Source organism: Carassius gibelio, chromosome B19, assembly GCF_023724105.1.
Source record: "Carassius gibelio isolate Cgi1373 ecotype wild population from Czech Republic chromosome B19, carGib1.2-hapl.c, whole genome shotgun sequence".
NCBI classification, from domain to species: Eukaryota; Metazoa; Chordata; class Actinopteri; order Cypriniformes; family Cyprinidae; genus Carassius; species Carassius gibelio.
In genome coordinates this window covers 2,060,486-2,084,184 of record NC_068414.1, presented here as the reverse complement: position 1 = coordinate 2,084,184, position 23,699 = coordinate 2,060,486, and the positions used below count along the sequence as shown (strand labels likewise).

Below are 23,699 nucleotides of genomic sequence, written 5' to 3'. Positions count from 1 at the left end.
CTTGCAACACTACCGGTAGCAGGGGTCATTGTTTGGACTCTTTTTTTTTTTTTTTTTTTTTTTTATTGCGCTTTAAACAAAAAGTATTGTGTCAATGCAACTGAACAACATTTATTAGGAACACAGTGCGTCAATAAAGCTACTGTCTTCCGCCTGCGTTGGTGGTATAGTGGTGAACATAGCTGCCTTCCAAGCAGTTGACCCGGGTTCGATTCCCGGCCAACGCATGTCCTTTGGCTCGGGCTGACGTCGAAGCAGAACTCCTTCTGTGACCTGCGACTCCAACCAAACATTTTGGATGGATCATTCGGAAGACGAAAAGAACCAGCTCTCCCCGTCGGGGAATCGAACCCCGGTCTTCCGCGTGACAGGCGGAGATACTGTCCACTATACTAACGAGGAGCCGTGCATGCTGCCGTTTCTCCCCCAACTGACGGCACTGCACTGACATAACTAAACAATGCATGGCTTCTTCTGACGCAGACCCAGCCCTAGCACCGTAAAATTTCTGATGGACCCATCATTAGCTGAAGTCGCATAACACTTGGAACACTACCCGTAGCAGGGGTCATTGTTTGGACTCTTTTTTTTTTTGTTGTTTTTTTTTAAATTGCGCTTTAAACAGAAAGTATTGCGTCAATGCAACTGAACAACATTAATTAGGAACACAGTGCGTCAAAAAGCAAAATGACAGTTAAAGGCATTTCGTTATTGAACTCTTTGATGACATCATTCAGCTAAGTTCAGTTTAAATAGTATCTGTGCAATAATTTGCAATCAAGTCAACGATATCGCTGTACATGAAGTGTCCCCAGCTCCGCCTGCCAGAAGCGACAGAGGGAAGAAACCAAAACTCGATCGGTGAAAGGATGGAGAAAAAACCCGGTGAGAAACCAGGCTCAATCGGGGAGACAGTTCTCCCCTTGTCAGACGAAACAGGTAGATCAGCTCCAGGCTGCAGGAATGTCAGACTGTGCAGAAGAATCATCTGTTTCCTGTGGTCTTGTCCAGGTGGTCTTTACAGGGGATTTGTATCTGCGGCTCATCTAGTTGTCACGGTCTCCGCTGTGTTTCTGGGCCATAGAGGTCCTTTCTAGGTGTTGATCCACCATCTTCTCTGTATACGGACTGGATCCGGGTGACTGAAGCGGATACAGACTGGATCTGGTGGCTACGGTGACCTCGGAATAAGGGATTTCTTTAAAAGACTTTTTTTTTCATATAAGATTTTATCCAACTTTTCAGATAGAGGCATGAGAAAGAGATTGCCTTGATTGGGCTTTTGGTTATTATAGGCACTCTCTGCGTTTGACCACTTCGTGTTTATTTAGCCGGATGGGAAGGCAGCGCTTTCTTGTACGTGACGGGATGCAAATTCTTGAAGGCTCTCTTTAGTGACGGGTCCAAACAAAGATCTCATCTGCTCCTCTAGCCCTATCGGCGACTCGTGCACTTCGAGCCTTCTTAGTGACGGCGCAAGTTGCTGACTGCTGACTGCGTTGGTGGTATAGTGGTGAGCATAGCTGCCTTCCAAGCAGTTGACACGGATTCGATTCCCGGCCAACGCATATCCTTTGGCTCGGGCTGACGTCGAAGCAGAACTCCCTCTGTGACCTGTGCCTCCACCCAAACCTTTTGGATGGAATAATTTCGGATGGACCCATCATTAGCTGAAGTCGCATAACACTTGCAACACTACCGGTAGCAGGGGTCATTGTTTGGACTCTTTTTTTTTTATTTTTTATTTTTATTGCGCTTTAAACAAAAAGTATTGTGTCAATGCAACTGAACAACATTTATTAGGAACACAGTGCGTCAATAAAGCTACTGTCTTCCGCCTGCGTTGGTGGTATATTGGTGAGCATAGCTGCCTTCCAAGCAGTTGACCCGGGTTCGATTCCCGGCCAACGCATGTCCTTTGGCTCGGGCTGACGTCGAAGCAGAACTCCTTCTGTGACCTGCGACTCCAACCAAACATTTTGGATGGATCATTCGGAAGACGAAAAGAAACAGCTCTCCCCGTCGGGGAATCGAACCCCGGTCTTCCGCGTGACAGGCGGAGATACTGTCCACTATACTAACGAGGAGCCGTGCATGCTGCCGTTTCTCCCCCAACTGACGGCACTGCACTGACATAACTAAACAATGCATGGCTTCTTCTGACGCAGACCCAGCCCTAGCACAGTAAAATTTCTGATGGACCCATCATTAGCTGAAGTCGCATAACACTTGGAACACTACCCGTAGCAGGGGTCATTGTTTGGACTCTTTTTTTTTTTTGTTTTTTTTTAAATTGCGCTTTAAACAGAAAGTATTGCGTCAATGCAACTGAACAACATTAATTAGGAACACAGTGCGTCAAAAAGCAAAATGACAGTTAAAGGCATTTCGTTATTGAACTCTTTGATGACATCATTCAGCTAAGTTCAGTTTAAATAGTATCTGTGCAATAATTTGCAATCAAGTCAACGATATCGCTGTACATGAAGTGTCCCCAGCTCCGCCTGCCAGAAGCGACAGAGGGAAGAAACCAAAACTCGATCGGTGAAAGGATGGAGAAAAAACCCGGTGAGAAACCAGGCTCAATCGGGGAGACAGTTCTCCCCTTGTCAGACGAAACAGGTAGATCAGCTCCAGGCTGCAGGAATGTCAGACTGTGCAGAAGAATCATCTGTTTCCTGTGGTCTTGTCCAGGTGGTCTTTACAGGGGATTTGTATCTGCGGCTCATCTAGTTGTCACGGTCTCCGCTGTGTTTCTGGGCCATAGAGGTCCTTTCTAGGTGTTGATCCACCATCTTCTCTGTATACGGACTGGATCCGGGTGACTGAAGCGGATACAGACTGGATCTGGTGGCTACGGTGACCTCGGAATAAGGGATTTCTTTAAAAGACTTTTTTTTTTCATATAAGATTTTATCCAACTTTTCAGATAGAGGCATGAGAAAGAGATTGCCTTGATTGGGCTTTTGGTTATTATAGGCACTCTCTGCGTTTGACCACTTCGTGTTTATTTAGCCGGATGGGAAGGCAGCGCTTTCTTGTACGTGACGGGATGCAAATTCTTGAAGGCTCTCTTTAGTGACGGGTCCAAACAAAGATCTCATCTGCTCCTCTAGCCCTATCGGCGACTCGTGCACTTCGAGCCTTCTTAGTGACGGCGCAAGTTGCTGACTGCTGACTGCGTTGGTGGTATAGTGGTGAGCATAGCTGCCTTCCAAGCAGTTGGAGAAAGCAGTGCGCATGTCCTTTGGCTCGGGCTGACGTCGAAGCAGAACTCCCTCTGTGACCTGTGCCTCCACCCAAAACTTTTGGATGGAATAATTTCGGATGGACCCATCATTAGCTGAAGTCGCATAACACTTGCAACACTACCGGTAGCAGGGGTCATTGTTTGGACTCTTTTTTTTTTTTTTTTTTTTTTTTATTGTGCTTTAAACAAAAAGTATTGTGTCAATGCAACTGAACAACATTTATTAGGAACACAGTGCGTCAATAAAGCTACTGTCTTCCGCCTGCGTTGGTGGTATAGTGGTGAACATAGCTGCCTTCCAAGCAGTTGACCCGGGTTCGATTCCCGGCCAACGCATGTCCTTTGGCTCGGGCTGACGTCGAAGCAGAACTCCTTCTGTGACCTGCGACTCCAACCAAACATTTTGGATGGATCATTCGGAAGACGAAAAGAAACAGCTCTCCCCGTCGGGGAATCGAACCCCGGTCTTCCGCGTGACAGGCGGAGATACTGTCCACTATACTAACGAGGAGCTGTGCATGCTGCCGTTTCTCCCCCAACTGACGGCACTGCACTGACATAACTAAACAATGCATGGCTTCTTCTGACGCAGACCCAGCCCTAGCACCGTAAAATTTCTGATGGACCCATCATTAGCTGAAGTCGCATAACACTTGGAACACTACCCATAGCAGGGGTCATTGTTTGGACTCTTTTTTTTTTTGTTGTTTTTTTTTAAATTGCGCTTTAAACAGAAAGTATTGCGTCAATGCAACTGAACAACATTAATTAGGAACACAGTGCGTCAAAAAGCAAAATGACAGTTAAAGGCATTTCGTTATTGAACTCTTTGATGACATCATTCAGCTAAGTTCAGTTTAAATAGTATCTGTGCAATAATTTGCAATCAAGTCAACGATATCGCTGTACATGAAGTGTCCCCAGCTCCGCCTGCCAGAAGCGACAGAGGGAAGAAACCAAAACTCGATCGGTGAAAGGATGGAGAAAAAACCCGGTGAGAAACCAGGCTCAATCGGGGAGACAGTTCTCCCCTTGTCAGACGAAACAGGTAGATCAGCTCCAGGCTGCAGGAATGTCAGACTGTGCAGAAGAATCATCTGTTTCCTGTGGTCTTGTCCAGGTGGTCTTTACAGGGGATTTGTATCTGCGGCTCATCTAGTTGTCACGGTCTCCGCTGTGTTTCTGGGCCATAGAGGTCCTTTCTAGGTGTTGATCCACCATCTTCTCTGTATACGGACTGGATCCGGGTGACTGAAGCGGATACAGACTGGATCTGGTGGCTACGGTGACCTCGGAATAAGGGATTTCTTTAAAAGACTTTTTTTTTCATATAAGATTTTATCCAACTTTTCAGATAGAGGCATGAGAAAGAGATTGCCTTGATTGGGCTTTTGGTTATTATAGGCACTCTCTGCGTTTGACCACTTCGTGTTTATTTAGCCGGATGGGAAGGCAGCGCTTTCTTGTACGTGACGGGATGCAAATTCTTGAAGGCTCTCTTTAGTGACGGGTCCAAACAAAGATCTCATCTGCTCCTCTAGCCCTATCGGCGACTCGTGCACTTCGAGCCTTCTTAGTGACGGCGCAAGTTGCTGACTGCTGACTGCGTTGGTGGTATAGTGGTGAGCATAGCTGCCTTCCAAGCAGTTGACACGGATTCGATTCCCGGCCAACGCATATCCTTTGGCTCGGGCTGACGTCGAAGCAGAACTCCCTCTGTGACCTGTGCCTCCACCCAAAACTTTTGGATGGAATAATTTCGGATGGACCCATCATTAGCTGAAGTCGCATAACACTTGCAACACTACCGGTAGCAGGGGTCATTGTTTGGACTCTTTTTTTTTTATTTTTTTTTTTTATTGCGCTTTAAACAAAAAGTATTGTGTCAATGCAACTGAACAACATTTATTAGGAACACAGTGCGTCAATAAAGCTACTGTCTTCCGCCTGCGTTGGTGGTATATTGGTGAGCATAGCTGCCTTCCAAGCAGTTGACCCGGGTTCGATTCCCGGCCAACGCATGTCCTTTGGCTCGGGCTGACGTCGAAGCAGAACTCCTTCTGTGACCTGCGACTCCAACCAAACATTTTGGATGGATCATTCGGAAGACGAAAAGAAACAGCTCTCCCCGTCGGGGAATCGAACCCCGGTCTTCCGCGTGACAGGCGGAGATACTGTCCACTATACTAACGAGGAGCGGGAATGCTGCCGTTTCTCCCCCAACTGACGGCACTGCACTGACATAACTAAACAATGCATGGCTTCTTCTGACGCAGACCCAGCCCTAGCACAGTAAAATTTCTGATGGACCCATCATTAGCTGAAGTCGCATAACACTTGGAACACTACCCGTAGCAGGGGTCATTGTTTGGACTCTTTTTTTTTTTTTGTTTTTTTTTAAATTGCGCTTTAAACAGAAAGTATTGCGTCAATGCAACTGAACAACATTAATTAGGAACACAGTGCGTCAAAAAGCAAAATGACAGTTAAAGGCATTTCGTTATTGAACTCTTTGATGACATCATTCAGCTAAGTTCAGTTTAAATAGTATCTGTGCAATAATTTGCAATCAAGTCAACGATATCGCTGTACATGAAGTGTCCCCAGCTCCGCCTGCCAGAAGCGACAGAGGGAAGAAACCAAAACTCGATCGGTGAAAGGATGGAGAAAAAACCCGGTGAGAAACCAGGCTCAATCGGGGAGACAGTTCTCCCCTTGTCAGACGAAACAGGTAGATCAGCTCCAGGCTGCAGGAATGTCAGACTGTGCAGAAGAATCATCTGTTTCCTGTGGTCTTGTCCAGGTGGTCTTTACAGGGGATTTGTATCTGCGGCTCATCTAGTTGTCACGGTCTCCGCTGTGTTTCTGGGCCATAGAGGTCCTTTCTAGGTGTTGATCCACCATCTTCTCTGTATACGGACTGGATCCGGGTGACTGAAGCGGATACAGACTGGATCTGGTGGCTACGGTGACCTCGGAATAAGGGATTTCTTTAAAAGACTTTTTTTTTTCATATAAGATTTTATCCAACTTTTCAGATAGAGGCATGAGAAAGAGATTGCCTTGATTGGGCTTTTGGTTATTATAGGCACTCTCTGCGTTTGACCACTTCGTGTTTATTTAGCCGGATGGGAAGGCAGCGCTTTCTTGTACGTGACGGGATGCAAATTCTTGAAGGCTCTCTTTAGTGACGGGTCCAAACAAAGATCTCATCTGCTCCTCTAGCCCTATCGGCGACTCGTGCACTTCGAGCCTTCTTAGTGACGGCGCAAGTTGCTGACTGCTGACTGCGTTGGTGGTATAGTGGTGAGCATAGCTGCCTTCCAAGCAGTTGGAGAAAGCAGTGCGCATGTCCTTTGGCTCGGGCTGACGTCGAAGCAGAACTCCCTCTGTGACCTGTGCCTCCACCCAAAACTTTTGGATGGAATAATTTCGGATGGACCCATCATTAGCTGAAGTCGCATAACACTTGGAACACTACCCGTAGCAGGGGTCATTGTTTGGACTCTTTTTTTTTTTTTTTTTTTTTTAAATTGCGCTTTAAACAGAAAGTATTGCGTCAATGCAACTGAACAACATTAATTAGGAACACAGTGCGTCAAAAAGCAAAATGACAGTTAAAGGCATTTCGTTATTGAACTCTTTGATGACATCATTCAGCTAAGTTCAGTTTAAATAGTATCTGTGCAATAATTTGCAATCAAGTCAACGATATCGCTGTACATGAAGTGTCCCCAGCTCCGCCTGCCAGAAGCGACAGAGGGAAGAAACCAAAACTCGATCGGTGAAAGGATGGAGAAAAAACCCGGTGAGAAACCAGGCTCAATCGGGGAGACAGTTCTCCCCTTGTCAGACGAAACAGGTAGATCAGCTCCAGGCTGCAGGAATGTCAGACTGTGCAGAAGAATCATCTGTTTCCTGTGGTCTTGTCCAGGTGGTCTTTACAGGGGATTTGTATCTGCGGCTCATCTAGTTGTCACGGTCTCCGCTGTGTTTCTGGGCCATAGAGGTCCTTTCTAGGTGTTGATCCACCATCTTCTCTGTATACGGACTGGATCCGGGTGACTGAAGCGGATACAGACTGGATCTGGTGGCTACGGTGACCTCGGAATAAGGGATTTCTTTAAAAGACTTTTTTTTTCATATAAGATTTTATCCAACTTTTCAGATAGAGGCATGAGAAAGAGATTGCCTTGATTGGGCTTTTGGTTATTATAGGCACTCTCTGCGTTTGACCACTTCGTGTTTATTTAGCCGGATGGGAAGGCAGCGCTTTCTTGTACGTGACGGGATGCAAATTCTTGAAGGCTCTCTTTAGTGACGGGTCCAAACAAAGATCTCATCTGCTCCTCTAGCCCTATCGGCGACTCGTGCACTTCGAGCCTTCTTAGTGACGGCGCAAGTTGCTGACTGCTGACTGCGTTGGTGGTATAGTGGTGAGCATAGCTGCCTTCCAAGCAGTTGACACGGATTCGATTCCCGGCCAACGCATATCCTTTGGCTCGGGCTGACGTCGAAGCAGAACTCCCTCTGTGACCTGTGCCTCCACCCAAAACTTTTGGATGGAATAATTTCGGATGGACCCATCATTAGCTGAAGTCGCATAACACTTGCAACACTACCGGTAGCAGGGGTCATTGTTTGGACTCTTTTTTTTTATTTTTATTTTTTTTATTGCGCTTTAAACAAAAAGTATTGTGTCAATGCAACTGAACAACATTTATTAGGAACACAGTGCGTCAATAAAGCTACTGTCTTCCGCCTGCGTTGGTGGTATAGTGGTGAGCATAGCTGCCTTCCAAGCAGTTGACACGGATTCGATTCCCGGCCAACGCATATCCTTTGGCTCGGGCTGACGTCGAAGCAGAACTCCTTCTGTGACCTGCGACTCCAACCAAACATTTTGGATGGATCATTCGGAAGACGAAAAGAACCAGCTCTCCCCGTCGGGGAATCGAACCCCGGTCTTCCGCGTGACAGGCGGAGATACTGTCCACTATACTAACGAGGAGCCGTGCATGCTGCTGTTTCTCCCCCAACTGACGGCACTGCACTGACATAACTAAACAATGCATGGCTTCTTCTGACGCAGACCCAGCCCTAGCACCGTAAAATTTCTGATGGACCCATCATTAGCTGAAGTCGCATAACACTTGGAACACTACCCGTAGCAGGGGTCATTGTTTGGACTCTTTTTTTTTGTTTTGTTTTTTTTTAAATTGCGCTTTAAACAGAAAGTATTGCGTCAATGCAACTGAACAACATTAATTAGGAACACAGTGCGTCAAAAAGCAAAATGACAGTTAAAGGCATTTCGTTATTGAACTCTTTGATGACATCATTCAGCTAAGTTCAGTTTAAATAGTATCTGTGCAATAATTTGCAATCAAGTCAACGATATCGCTGTACATGAAGTGTCCCCAGCTCCGCCTGCCAGAAGCGACAGAGGGAAGAAACCAAAACTCGATCGGTGAAAGGATGGAGAAAAAACCCGGTGAGAAACCAGGCTCAATCGGGGAGACAGTTCTCCCCTTGTCAGACGAAACAGGTAGATCAGCTCCAGGCTGCAGGAATGTCAGACTGTGCAGAAGAATCATCTGTTTCCTGTGGTCTTGTCCAGGTGGTCTTTACAGGGGATTTGTATCTGCGGCTCATCTAGTTGTCACGGTCTCCGCTGTGTTTCTGGGCCATAGAGGTCCTTTCTAGGTGTTGATCCACCATCTTCTCTGTATACGGACTGGATCCGGGTGACTGAAGCGGATACAGACTGGATCTGGTGGCTACGGTGACCTCGGAATAAGGGATTTCTTTAAAAGACTTTTTTTTTTCATATAAGATTTTATCCAACTTTTCAGATAGAGGCATGAGAAAGAGATTGCCTTGATTGGGCTTTTGGTTATTATAGGCACTCTCTGCGTTTGACCACTTCGTGTTTATTTAGCCGGATGGGAAGGCAGCGCTTTCTTGTACGTGACGGGATGCAAATTCTTGAAGGCTCTCTTTAGTGACGGGTCCAAACAAAGATCTCATCTGCTCCTCTAGCCCTATCGGCGACTCGTGCACTTCGAGCCTTCTTAGTGACGGCGCAAGTTGCTGACTGCTGACTGCGTTGGTGGTATAGTGGTGAGCATAGCTGCCTTCCAAGCAGTTGGAGAAAGCAGTGCGCATGTCCTTTGGCTCGGGCTGACGTCGAAGCAGAACTCCCTCTGTGACCTGTGCCTCCACCCAAAACTTTTGGATGGAATAATTTCGGATGGACCCATCATTAGCTGAAGTCGCATAACACTTGGAACACTACCCGTAGCAGGGGTCATTGTTTGGACTCTTTTTTTTTTTTTTTTTTTTTTAAATTGCGCTTTAAACAGAAAGTATTGCGTCAATGCAACTGAACAACATTAATTAGGAACACAGTGCGTCAAAAAGCAAAATGACAGTTAAAGGCATTTCGTTATTGAACTCTTTGATGACATCATTCAGCTAAGTTCAGTTTAAATAGTATCTGTGCAATAATTTGCAATCAAGTCAACGATATCGCTGTACATGAAGTGTCCCCAGCTCCGCCTGCCAGAAGCGACAGAGGGAAGAAACCAAAACTCGATCGGTGAAAGGATGGAGAAAAAACCCGGTGAGAAACCAGGCTCAATCGGGGAGACAGTTCTCCCCTTGTCAGACGAAACAGGTAGATCAGCTCCAGGCTGCAGGAATGTCAGACTGTGCAGAAGAATCATCTGTTTCCTGTGGTCTTGTCCAGGTGGTCTTTACAGGGGATTTGTATCTGCGGCTCATCTAGTTGTCACGGTCTCCGCTGTGTTTCTGGGCCATAGAGGTCCTTTCTAGGTGTTGATCCACCATCTTCTCTGTATACGGACTGGATCCGGGTGACTGAAGCGGATACAGACTGGATCTGGTGGCTACGGTGACCTCGGAATAAGGGATTTCTTTAAAAGACTTTTTTTTTCATATAAGATTTTATCCAACTTTTCAGATAGAGGCATGAGAAAGAGATTGCCTTGATTGGGCTTTTGGTTATTATAGGCACTCTCTGCGTTTGACCACTTCGTGTTTATTTAGCCGGATGGGAAGGCAGCGCTTTCTTGTACGTGACGGGATGCAAATTCTTGAAGGCTCTCTTTAGTGACGGGTCCAAACAAAGATCTCATCTGCTCCTCTAGCCCTATCGGCGACTCGTGCACTTCGAGCCTTCTTAGTGACGGCGCAAGTTGCTGACTGCTGACTGCGTTGGTGGTATAGTGGTGAGCATAGCTGCCTTCCAAGCAGTTGACACGGATTCGATTCCCGGCCAACGCATATCCTTTGGCTCGGGCTGACGTCGAAGCAGAACTCCCTCTGTGACCTGTGCCTCCACCCAAAACTTTTGGATGGAATAATTTCGGATGGACCCATCATTAGCTGAAGTCGCATAACACTTGCAACACTACCGGTAGCAGGGGTCATTGTTTGGACTCTTTTTTTTTATTTTTATTTTTTTTATTGCGCTTTAAACAAAAAGTATTGTGTCAATGCAACTGAACAACATTTATTAGGAACACAGTGCGTCAATAAAGCTACTGTCTTCCGCCTGCGTTGGTGGTATAGTGGTGAGCATAGCTGCCTTCCAAGCAGTTGACACGGATTCGATTCCCGGCCAACGCATATCCTTTGGCTCGGGCTGACGTCGAAGCAGAACTCCTTCTGTGACCTGCGACTCCAACCAAACATTTTGGATGGATCATTCGGAAGACGAAAAGAACCAGCTCTCCCCGTCGGGGAATCGAACCCCGGTCTTCCGCGTGACAGGCGGAGATACTGTCCACTATACTAACGAGGAGCCGTGCATGCTGCTGTTTCTCCCCCAACTGACGGCACTGCACTGACATAACTAAACAATGCATGGCTTCTTCTGACGCAGACCCAGCCCTAGCACCGTAAAATTTCTGATGGACCCATCATTAGCTGAAGTCGCATAACACTTGGAACACTACCCGTAGCAGGGGTCATTGTTTGGACTCTTTTTTTTTGTTTTGTTTTTTTTTAAATTGCGCTTTAAACAGAAAGTATTGCGTCAATGCAACTGAACAACATTAATTAGGAACACAGTGCGTCAAAAAGCAAAATGACAGTTAAAGGCATTTCGTTATTGAACTCTTTGATGACATCATTCAGCTAAGTTCAGTTTAAATAGTATCTGTGCAATAATTTGCAATCAAGTCAACGATATCGCTGTACATGAAGTGTCCCCAGCTCCGCCTGCCAGAAGCGACAGAGGGAAGAAACCAAAACTCGATCGGTGAAAGGATGGAGAAAAAACCCGGTGAGAAACCAGGCTCAATCGGGGAGACAGTTCTCCCCTTGTCAGACGAAACAGGTAGATCAGCTCCAGGCTGCAGGAATGTCAGACTGTGCAGAAGAATCATCTGTTTCCTGTGGTCTTGTCCAGGTGGTCTTTACAGGGGATTTGTATCTGCGGCTCATCTAGTTGTCACGGTCTCCGCTGTGTTTCTGGGCCATAGAGGTCCTTTCTAGGTGTTGATCCACCATCTTCTCTGTATACGGACTGGATCCGGGTGACTGAAGCGGATACAGACTGGATCTGGTGGCTACGGTGACCTCGGAATAAGGGATTTCTTTAAAAGACTTTTTTTTTCATATAAGATTTTATCCAACTTTTCAGATAGAGGCATGAGAAAGAGATTGCCTTGATTGGGCTTTTGGTTATTATAGGCACTCTCTGCGTTTGACCACTTCGTGTTTATTTAGCCGGATGGGAAGGCAGCGCTTTCTTGTACGTGACGGGATGCAAATTCTTGAAGGCTCTCTTTAGTGACGGGTCCAAACAAAGATCTCATCTGCTCCTCTAGCCCTATCGGCGACTCGTGCACTTCGAGCCTTCTTAGTGACGGCGCAAGTTGCTGACTGCTGACTGCGTTGGTGGTATAGTGGTGAGCATAGCTGCCTTCCAAGCAGTTGACACGGATTCGATTCCCGGCCAACGCATATCCTTTGGCTCGGGCTGACGTCGAAGCAGAACTCCCTCTGTGACCTGTGCCTCCACCCAAAACTTTTGGATGGAATAATTTCGGATGGACCCATCATTAGCTGAAGTCGCATAACACTTGCAACACTACCGGTAGCAGGGGTCATTGTTTGGACTCTTTTTTTTTTTTTTTTTTTTTTTTTTATTGCGCTTTAAACAAAAAGTATTGTGTCAATGCAACTGAACAACATTTATTAGGAACACAGTGCGTCAATAATGCTACTGTCTTCCGCCTGCGTTGGTGGTATAGTGGTGAGCATAGCTGCCTTCCAAGCAGTTGACCCGGGTTCGATTCCCGGCCAACGCATGTCCTTTGGCTCGGGCTGACGTCGAAGCAGAACTCCTTCTGTGACCTGCGACTCCAACCAAACATTTTGGATGGATCATTCGGAAGACGAAAAGAACCAGCTCTCCCCGTCGGGGAATCGAACCCCGGTCTTCCGCATGACAGGCGGAGATACTGTCCACTATACTAACGAGGAGCCGTGCATGCTGCCGTTTCTCCCCCAACTGACGGCACTGCACTGACATAACTAAACAATGCATGGCTTCTTCTGACGCAGACCCAGCCCTAGCACCGTAAAATTTCTGATGGACCCATCATTAGCTGAAGTCGCATAACACTTGGAACACTACCCGTAGCAGGGGTCATTGTTTGGACTCTTTTTTTTTGTTTTGTTTTTTTTTAAATTGCGCTTTAAACAGAAAGTATTGCGTCAATGCAACTGAACAACATTAATTAGGAACACAGTGCGTCAAAAAGCAAAATGACAGTTAAAGGCATTTCGTTATTGAACTCTTTGATGACATCATTCAGCTAAGTTCAGTTTAAATAGTATCTGTGCAATAATTTGCAATCAAGTCAACGATATCGCTGTACATGAAGTGTCCCCAGCTCCGCCTGCCAGAAGCGACAGAGGGAAGAAACCAAAACTCGATCGGTGAAAGGATGGAGAAAAAACCCGGTGAGAAACCAGGCTCAATCGGGGAGACAGTTCTCCCCTTGTCAGACGAAACAGGTAGATCAGCTCCAGGCTGCAGGAATGTCAGACTGTGCAGAAGAATCATCTGTTTCCTGTGGTCTTGTCCAGGTGGTCTTTACAGGGGATTTGTATCTGCGGCTCATCTAGTTGTCACGGTCTCCGCTGTGTTTCTGGGCCATAGAGGTCCTTTCTAGGTGTTGATCCACCATCTTCTCTGTATACGGACTGGATCCGGGTGACTGAAGCGGATACAGACTGGATCTGGTGGCTACGGTGACCTCGGAATAAGGGATTTCTTTAAAAGACTTTTTTTTTTCATATAAGATTTTATCCAACTTTTCAGATAGAGGCATGAGAAAGAGATTGCCTTGATTGGGCTTTTGGTTATTATAGGCACTCTCTGCGTTTGACCACTTCGTGTTTATTTAGCCGGATGGGAAGGCAGCGCTTTCTTGTACGTGACGGGATGCAAATTCTTGAAGGCTCTCTTTAGTGACGGGTCCAAACAAAGATCTCATCTGCTCCTCTAGCCCTATCGGCGACTCGTGCACTTCGAGCCTTCTTAGTGACGGCGCAAGTTGCTGACTGCTGACTGCGTTGGTGGTATAGTGGTGAGCATAGCTGCCTTCCAAGCAGTTGGAGAAAGCAGTGCGCATGTCCTTTGGCTCGGGCTGACGTCGAAGCAGAACTCCCTCTGTGACCTGTGCCTCCACCCAAAACTTTTGGATGGAATAATTTCGGATGGACCCATCATTAGCTGAAGTCGCATAACACTTGGAACACTACCCGTAGCAGGGGTCATTGTTTGGACTCTTTTTTTTTTTTTTTTTTTTTTTTAAATTGCGCTTTAAACAGAAAGTATTGCGTCAATGCAACTGAACAACATTAATTAGGAGCACAGTGCGTCAAAAAGCAAAATGACAGTTAAAGGCATTTCGTTATTGAACTCTTTGATGACATCATTCAGCTAAGTTCAGTTTAAATAGTATCTGTGCAATAATTTGCAATCAAGTCAACGATATCGCTGTACATGAAGTGTCCCCAGCTCCGCCTGCCAGAAGCGACAGAGGGAAGAAACCAAAACTCGATCGGTGAAAGGATGGAGAAAAAACCCGGTGAGAAACCAGGCTCAATCGGGGAGACAGTTCTCTCCTTGTCAGACGAAACAGGTAGATCAGCTCCAGGCTGCAGGAATGTCAGACTGTGCAGAAGAATCATCTGTTTCCTGTGGTCTTGTCCAGGTGGTCTTTACAGGGGATTTGTATCTGCGGCTCATCTAGTTGTCACGGTCTCCGCTGTGTTTCTGGGCCATAGAGGTCCTTTCTAGGTGTTGATCCACCATCTTCTCTGTATACGGACTGGATCCGGGTGACTGAAGCGGATACAGACTGGATCTGGTGGCTACGGTGACCTCGGAATAAGGGATTTCTTTAAAAGACTTTTTTTTTCATATAAGATTTTATCCAACTTTTCAGATAGAGGCATGAGAAAGAGATTGCCTTGATTGGGCTTTTGGTTATTATAGGCACTCTCTGCGTTTGACCACGTCGTGTTTATTTAGCCGGATGGGAAGGCAGCGCTTTCTTGTACGTGACGGGATGCAAATTCTTGAAGGCTCTCTTTAGTGACGGGTCCAAACAAAGATCTCATCTGCTCCTCTAGCCCTATCGGCGACTCGTGCACTTCGAGCCTTCTTAGTGACGGCGCAAGTTGCTGACTGCTGACTGCGTTGGTGGTATAGTGGTGAGCATAGCTGCCTTCCAAGCAGTTGGAGAAAGCAGTGCGCATGTCCTTTGGCTCGGGCTGACGTCGAAGCAGAACTCCCTCTGTGACCTGTGCCTCCACCCAAAACTTTTGGATGGAATAATTTCGGATGGACCCATCATTAGCTGAAGTCGCATAACACTTGCAACACTACCCGTAGCAGGGGTCATTGTTTGGACTCTTTTTTTTTTTTTTTTTTTTTTTTTTTAATGCGCTTTAAACAAAAAGTATTGTGTCAATGCAACTGAACAACATTTATTAGGAACACAGTGCGTCAAAAAGCAAAATGACAGTTAAAGGCATTTCGTTATTGAACTCTTTGATGACATCATTCAGCTAAGTTCAGTTTAAATAGTATCTGTGCAATAATTTGCAATCAAGTCAACGATATCGCTGTACATGAAGTGTCCCCAGCTCCGCCTGCCAGAAGCGACAGAGGGAAGAAACCAAAACTCGATCGGTGAAAGGATGGAGAAAAAACCCGGTGAGAAACCAGGCTCAATCGGGGAGACAGTTCTCTCCTTGTCAGACGAAACAGGTAGATCAGCTCCAGGCTGCAGGAATGTCAGACTGTGCAGAAGAATCATCTGTTTCCTGTGGTCTTGTCCAGGTGGTCTTTACAGGGGATTTGTATCTGCGGCTCATCTAGTTGTCACGGTCTCCGCTGTGTTTCTGGGCCATAGAGGTCCTTTCTAGGTGTTGATCCACCATCTTCTCTGTATACGGACTGGATCCGGGTGACTGAAGCGGATACAGACTGGATCTGGTGGCTACGGTGACCTCGGAATAAGGGATTTCTTTAAAAGACTTTTTTTTTCATATAAGATTTTATCCAACTTTTCAGATAGAGGCATGAGAAAGAGATTGCCTTGATTGGGCTTTTGGTTATTATAGGCACTCTCTGCGTTTGACCACTTCGTGTTTATTTAGCCGGATGGGAAGGCAGCGCTTTCTTGTACGTGACGGGATGCAAATTCTTGAAGGCTCTCTTTAGTGACGGGTCCAAACAAAGATCTCATCTGCTCCTCTAGCCCTATCGGCGACTCGTGCACTTCGAGCCTTCTTAGTGACGGCGCAAGTTGCTGACTGCTGACTGCGTTGGTGGTATAGTGGTGAGCATAGCTGCCTTCCAAGCAGTTGACACGGATTCGATTCCCGGCCAACGCATATCCTTTGGCTCGGGCTGACGTCGAAGCAGAACTCCCTCTGTGACCTGTGCCTCCACCCAAAACTTTTGGATGGAATAATTTCGGATGGACCCATCATTAGCTGAAGTCGCATAACACTTGCAACACTACCGGTAGCAGGGGTCATTGTTTGGACTCTTTTTTTTTTTTTTTTTTTTTTTTTATTGCGCTTTAAACAGAAAGTATTGCGTCAATGCAACTGAACAACATTTATTAGGAACACAGTGCGTCAATAAAGCTACTGTCTTCCGCCTGCGTTGGTGGTATAGTGGTGAGCATAGCTGCCTTCCAAGCAGTTGACACGGATTCGATTCCCGGCCAACGCATATCCTTTGGCTCGGGCTGACGTCGAAGCAGAACTCCTTCTGTGACCTGCGACTCCAACCAAACATTTTGGATGGATCATTCGGAAGACGAAAAGAACCAGCTCTCCCCGTCGGGGAATCGAACCCCGGTCTTCCGCGTGACAGGCGGAGATACTGTCCACTATACTAACGAGGAGCCGTGCATGCTGCCGTTTCTCCCCCAACTGACGGCACTGCACTGACATAACTAAACAATGCATGGCTTCTTCTGACGCAGACCCAGCCCTAGCACCGTAAAATTTCTGATGGACCCATCATTAGCTGAAGTCGCATAACACTTGGAACACTACCCGTAGCAGGGGTCATTGTTTGGACTCTTTTTTTTTGTTTTGTTTTTTTTTAAATTGCGCTTTAAACAGAAAGTATTGCGTCAATGCAACTGAACAACATTAATTAGGAACACAGTGCGTCAAAAAGCAAAATGACAGTTAAAGGCATTTCGTTATTGAACTCTTTGATGACATCATTCAGCTAAGTTCAGTTTAAATAGTATCTGTGCAATAATTTGCAATCAAGTCAACGATATCGCTGTACATGAAGTGTCCCCAGCTCCGCCTGCCAGAAGCGACAGAGGGAAGAAACCAAAACTCGATCGGTGAAAGGATGGAGAAAAAACCCGGTGAGAAACCAGGCTCAATCGGGGAGACAGTTCTCCCCTTGTCAGACGAAACAGGTAGATCAGCTCCAGGCTGCAGGAATGTCAGACTGTGCAGAAGAATCATCTGTTTCCTGTGGTCTTGTCCATGTGGTCTTTACAGGGGATTTGTATCTGCGGCTCATCTAGTTGTCACGGTCTCCGCTGTGTTTCTGGGCCATAGAGGTCCTTTCTAGGTGTTGATCCACCATCTTCTCTGTATACGGACTGGATCCGGGTGACTGAAGCGGATACAGACTGGATCTGGTGGCTACGGTGACCTCGGAATAAGGGATTTCTTTAAAAGACTTTTTTTTTCATATAAGATTTTATCCAACTTTTCAGATAGAGGCATGAGAAAGAGATTGCCTTGATTGGGCTTTTGGTTATTATAGGCACTCTCTGCGTTTGACCACTTCGTGTTTATTTAGCCGGATGGGAAGGCAGCGCTTTCTTGTACGTGACGGGATGCAAATTCTTGAAGGCTCTCTTTAGTGACGGGTCCAAACAAAGATCTCATCTGCTCCTCTAGCCCTATCGGCGACTCGTGCACTTCGAGCCTTCTTAGTGACGGCGCAAGTTGCTGACTGCTGACTGCGTTGGTGGTATAGTGGTGAGCATAGCTGCCTTCCAAGCAGTTGACACGGATTCGATTCCCGGCCAACGCATATCCTTTGGCTCGGGCTGACGTCGAAGCAGAACTCCCTCTGTGACCTGTGCCTCCACCCAAAACTTTTGGATGGAATAATTTCGGATGGACCCATCATTAGCTGAAGTCGCATAACACTTGCAACACTACCGGTAGCAGGGGTCATTGTTTGGACTCTTTTTTTCATTTATTTTTTTTTTTTTTATTGCGCTTTAAACAAAAAGTATTGTGTCAATGCAACTGAACAACATTTATTAGGAACACAGTGCGTCAATAATGCTACTGTCTTCCGCCTGCGTTGGTGGTATAGTGGTGAGCATAGCTGCCTTCCAAGCAGTTGACCTGGGTTCGATTCCCGGCCAACGCATGTCCTTTGGCTCGGGCTGACGTCGAAGCAGAACTCCTTCTGTGACCTGCGACTCCAACCAAACATTTTGGATGGATCATTCGGAAGACGAAAAGAACCAGCTCTCCCCGTCGGGGAATCGAACCCCGGTCTTCCGCGTGACAGGCGGAGATACTGTCCACTATACTAACGAGGAGCCGTGCATGCTGCCGTTTCTCCCCCAACTGACGGCACTGCACTGACATAACTAAACAATGCATGGCTTCTTCTGACGCAGACCCAGCCCTAGCACCGTAAAATTTCTGATGGACCCATCATTAGCTGAAGTCGCATAACACTTGGAACACTACCCGTAGCAGGGGTCATTGTTTGGACTCTTTTTTTTTGTTTTGTTTTTTTTTAAATTGCGCTTTAAACAGAAAGTATTGCGTCAATGCAACTGAACAACATTAATTAGGAACACAGTGCGTCAAAAAGCAAAATGACAGTTAAAGGCATTTCGTTATTGAACTCTTTGATGACATCATTCAGCTAAGTTCAGTTTAAATAGTATCTGTGCAATAATTTGCAATCAAGTCAACGATATCGCTGTACATGAAGTGTCCCCAGCTCCGCTTGCCAGAAGCGACAGAGGGAAGAAACCAAAACTCGATCGGTGAAAGGATGGAGAAAAAACCCGGTGAGAAACCAGGCTCAATCGGGGAGACAGTTCTCCCCTTGTCAGACGAAACAGGTAGATCAGCTCCAGGCTGCAGGAATGTCAGACTGTGCAGAAGAATCATCTGTTTCCTGTGGTCTTGTCCAGGTGGTCTTTACAGGGGATTTGTATCTGCGGCTCATCTAGTTGTCACGGTCTCCGCTGTGTTTCTGGGCCATAGAGGTCCTTTCTAGGTGTTGATCCACCATCTTCTCTGTATACAGACTGGATCCGGGTGACTGAAGCGGATACAGACTGGATCTGGTGGCTACGGTGACCTCGGAATAAGGGATTTCTTTAAAAGACTTTTTTTTTCATATAAGATTTTATCCAACTTTTCAGATAGAGGCATGAGAAAGAGATTGCCTTGATTGGGCTTTTGGTTATTATAGGCACTCTCTGCGTTTGACCACTTCGTGTTTATTTAGCCGGATGGGAAGGCAGCGCTTTCTTGTACGTGACGGGATGCAAATTCTTGAAGGCTCTCTTTAGTGACGGGTCCAAACAAAGATCTCATCTGCTCCTCTAGCCCTATCGGCGACTCGTGCACTTCGAGCCTTCTTAGTGACGGCGCAAGTTGCTGACTGCTGACTGCGTTGGTGGTATAGTGGTGAGCATAGCTGCCTTCCAAGCAGTTGACACGGATTCGATTCCCGGCCAACGCATATCCTTTGGCTCGGGCTGACGTCGAAGCAGAACTCCCTCTGTGACCTGTGCCTCCACCCAAAACTTTTGGATGGAATAATTTCGGATGGACCCATCATTAGCTGAAGTCGCATAACACTTGCAACACTACCGGTAGCAGGGGTCATTGTTTGGACTCTTTTTTTTTTTTTTTTTTTTTTTTTATTGCGCTTTAAACAAAAAGTATTGTGTCAATGCAACTGAACAACATTTATTAGGAACACAGTGCGTCAATAATGCTACTGTCTTCCGCCTGCGTTGGTGGTATAGTGGTGAGCATAGCTGCCTTCCAAGCAGTTGACCCGGGTTCGATTCCCGGCCAACGCATGTCCTTTGGCTCGGGCTGACGTCGAAGCAGAACTCCTTCTGTGACCTGCGACTCCAACCAAACATTTTGGATGGATCATTCGGAAGACGAAAAGAACCAGCTCTCCCCGTCGGGGAATCGAACCCCGGTCTTCCGCGTGACAGGCGGAGATACTGTCCACTATACTAACGAGGAGCCGTGCAGGCTGCCGTTTCTCCCCCAACTGACGGCACTGCACTGACATAACTAAACAATGCATGGCTTCTTCTGACGCAGACCCAGCCCTAGCACCGTAAAATTTCTGATGGACCCATCATTAGCTGAAGTCGCATAACACTTGGAACACTACCCGTAGCAGGGGTCATTGTTTGGACTCTTTTTTTTTTGTTGTTTTTTTTTAAATTGCGCTTTAAACAGAAAGTATTGCGTCAATGCAACTGAACAACATTAATTAGGAACACAGTGCGTCAAAAAGCAAAATGACAGTTAAAGGCATTTCGTTATTGAACTCTTTGATGACATCATTCAGCTAAGTTCAGTTTAAATAGTATCTGTGCAATAATTTGCAATCAAGTCAACGATATCGCTGTACATGAAGTGTCCCCAGCTCCGCCTGCCAGAAGCGACAGAGGGAAGAAACCAAAACTCGATCGGTGAAAGGATGGAGAAAAAACCCGGTGAGAAACCAGGCTCAATCGGGGAGACAGTTCTCCCCTTGTCAGACGAAACAGGTAGATCAGCTCCAGGCTGCAGGAATGTCAGACTGTGCAGAAGAATCATCTGTTTCCTGTGGTCTTGTCCAGGTGGTCTTTACAGGGGATTTGTATCTGCGGCTCATCTAGTTGTCACGGTCTCCGCTGTGTTTCTGGGCCATAGAGGTCCTTTCTAGGTGTTGATCCACCATCTTCTCTGTATACGGACTGGATCCGGGTGACTGAAGCGGATACAGACTGGATCTGGTGGCTACGGTGACCTCGGAATAAGGGATTTCTTTAAAAGACTTTTTTTTTCATATAAGATTTTATCCAACTTTTCAGATAGAGGCATGAGAAAGAGATTGCCTTGATTGGGCTTTTGGTTATTATAGGCACTCTCTGCGTTTGACCACTTCGTGTTTATTTAGCCGGATGGGAAGGCAGCGCTTTCTTGTACGTGACGGGATGCAAATTCTTGAAGGCTCTCTTTAGTGACGGGTCCAAACAAAGATCTCATCTGCTCCTCTAGCCCTATCGGCGACTCGTGCACTTCGAGCCTTCTTAGTGACGGCGCAAGTTGCTGACTGCTGACTGTGTTGGTGGTATAGTGGTGAGCATAGCTGCCTTCCAAGCAGTTGACACGGATTCGATTCCCGGCCAACGCATATCCTTTGGCTCGGGCTGACGTCGAAGCAGAACTCCCTCTGTGACCTGTGCCTCCACCCAAAACTTTTGGATGGAATAATTTCGGATGGAACCATCATTAGCTGAAGTCGCATAACACTTGCAACACTACCGGTAGCAGGGGTCATTGTTTGGACTCTTTTTTTTTTTTTTTTTTTTTTTATTGCGCTTTAAACAAAAAGTATTGTGTCAATGCAACTGAACAACATTTATTAGGAACACAGTGCGTCAATAAAGCTACTGTCTTCCGCCTGCGTTGGTGGTATATTGGTGAGCATAGCTGCCTTCCAAGCAGTTGACCCGGGTTCGATTCCCGGCCAACGCATGTCCTTTGGCTCGGGCTGACGTCGAAGCAGAACTCCTTCTGTGACCTGCGACTCCAACCAAACATTTTGGATGGATCATTCGGAAGACGAAAAGAAACAGCTCTCCCCGTCGGGGAATCGAACTCCGGTCTTCCGCGTGACAGGCGGAGATACTGTCCACTATACTAACGAGGAGCCGTGAATGCTGCCGTTTCTCCCCCAACTGACGGCACTGCACTGACATAACTAAACAATGCATGGCTTCTTCTGACGCAGACCCAGCCCTAGCACAGTAAAATTTCTGATGGACCCATCATTAGCTGAAGTCGCATAACACTTGGAACACTACCCGTAGCAGGGGTCATTGTTTGGACTCTTTTTTTTTTTTTTTTTTTTTTTTAAATTGCGCTTTAAACAGAAAGTATTGCGTCAATGCAACTGAACAACATTAATTAGGAACACAGTGCGTCAAAAAGCAAAATGACAGTTAAAGGCATTTCGTTATTGAACTCTTTGATGACATCATTCAGCTAAGTTCAGTTTAAATAGTATCTGTGCAATAATTTGCAATCAAGTCAACGATATCGCTGTACATGAAGTGTCCCCAGCTCCGCCTGCCAGAAGCGACAGAGGGAAGAAACCAAAACTCGATCGGTGAAAGGATGGAGAAAAAACCCGGTGAGAAACCAGGCTCAATCGGGGAGACAGTTCTCCCCTTGTCAGACGAAACAGGTAGATCAGCTCCAGGCTGCAGGAATGTCAGACTGTGCAGAAGAATCATCTGTTTCCTTTGGTCTTGTCCAGGTGGTCTTTACAGGGGATTTGTATCTGCGGCTCATCTAGTTGTCACGGTCTCCGCTGTGTTTCTGGGCCATAGAGGTCCTTTCTAGGTGTTGATCCACCATCTTCTCTGTATACGGACTGGATCCGGGTGACTGAAGCGGATACAGACTGGATCTGGTGGCTACGGTGACCTCGGAATAAGGGATTTCTTTAAAAGACTTTTTTTTTCATATAAGATTTTATCCAACTTTTCAGATAGAGGCATGAGAAAGAGATTGCCTTGATTGGGCTTTTGGTTATTATAGGCACTCTCTGCGTTTGACCACTTCGTGTTTATTTAGCCGGATGGGAAGGCAGCGCTTTCTTGTACGTGACGGGATGCAAATTCTTGAAGGCTCTCTTTAGTGACGGGTCCAAACAAAGATCTCATCTGCTCCTCTAGCCCTATCGGCGACTCGTGCACTTCGAGCCTTCTTAGTGACGGCGCAAGTTGCTGACTGCTGACTGCGTTGGTGGTATAGTGTTGAGCATAGCTGCCTTCCAAGCAGTTGGAGAAAGCAGTGCGCATGTCCTTTGGCTCGGGCTGACGTCGAAGCAGAACTCCCTCTGTGACCTGTGCCTCCACCCAAAACTTTTGGATGGAATAATTTCGGATGGACCCATCATTAGCTGAAGTCGCATAACACTTGCAACACTACCCGTAGCAGGGGTCATTGTTTGGACTCTTTTTTTTTTTTTTTTTTTTTTTTTAATGCGCTTTAAACAAAAAGTATTGTGTCAATGCAACTGAACAACATTTATTAGGAACACAGTGCGTCAAAAAGCAAAATGACAGTTAAAGGCATTTCGTTATTGAACTCTTTGATGACATCATTCAGCTAAGTTCAGTTTAAATAGTATCTGTGCAATAATTTGCAATCAAGTCAACGATATCGCTGTACATGAAGTGTCCCCAGCTCCGCCTGCCAGAAGCGACAGAGGGAAGAAACCAAAACTCGATCGGTGAAAGGATGGAGAAAAAACCCGGTGAGAAACCAGGCTCAATCGGGGAGACAGTTCTCCCCTTGTCAGACGAAACAGGTAGATCAGCTCCAGGCTGCAGGAATGTCAGACTGTGCAGAAGAATCATCTGTTTCCTGTGGTCTTGTCCAGGTGGTCTTTACAGGGGATTTGTATCTGCGGCTCATCTAGTTGTCACGGTCTCCGCTGTGTTTCTGGGCCATAGAGGTCCTTTCTAGGTGTTGATCCACCATCTTCTCTGTATACGGACTGGATCCGGGTGACTGAAGCGGATACAGACTGGATCTGGTGGCTACGGTGACCTCGGAATAA

At 46.4% G+C, this 23,699-nt stretch overlaps 2 non-coding genes across 2 annotated transcripts; both read left to right on the top strand.

The window, feature by feature from the left end:
* Positions 1–12,519: 12,519 nt before the first annotated feature.
* Positions 12,520–12,591, top strand: trnag-ucc (transfer RNA glycine (anticodon UCC)). The gene has a single exon. It is a non-coding gene; the product is annotated as a tRNA-Gly (tRNA).
* Positions 12,592–19,848: 7,257 nt separating this feature from the next.
* trnag-ucc (transfer RNA glycine (anticodon UCC)) lies at positions 19,849–19,920 on the top strand. The gene has a single exon. It is a non-coding gene; the product is annotated as a tRNA-Gly (tRNA).
* Positions 19,921–23,699: the final 3,779 nt, after the last annotated feature.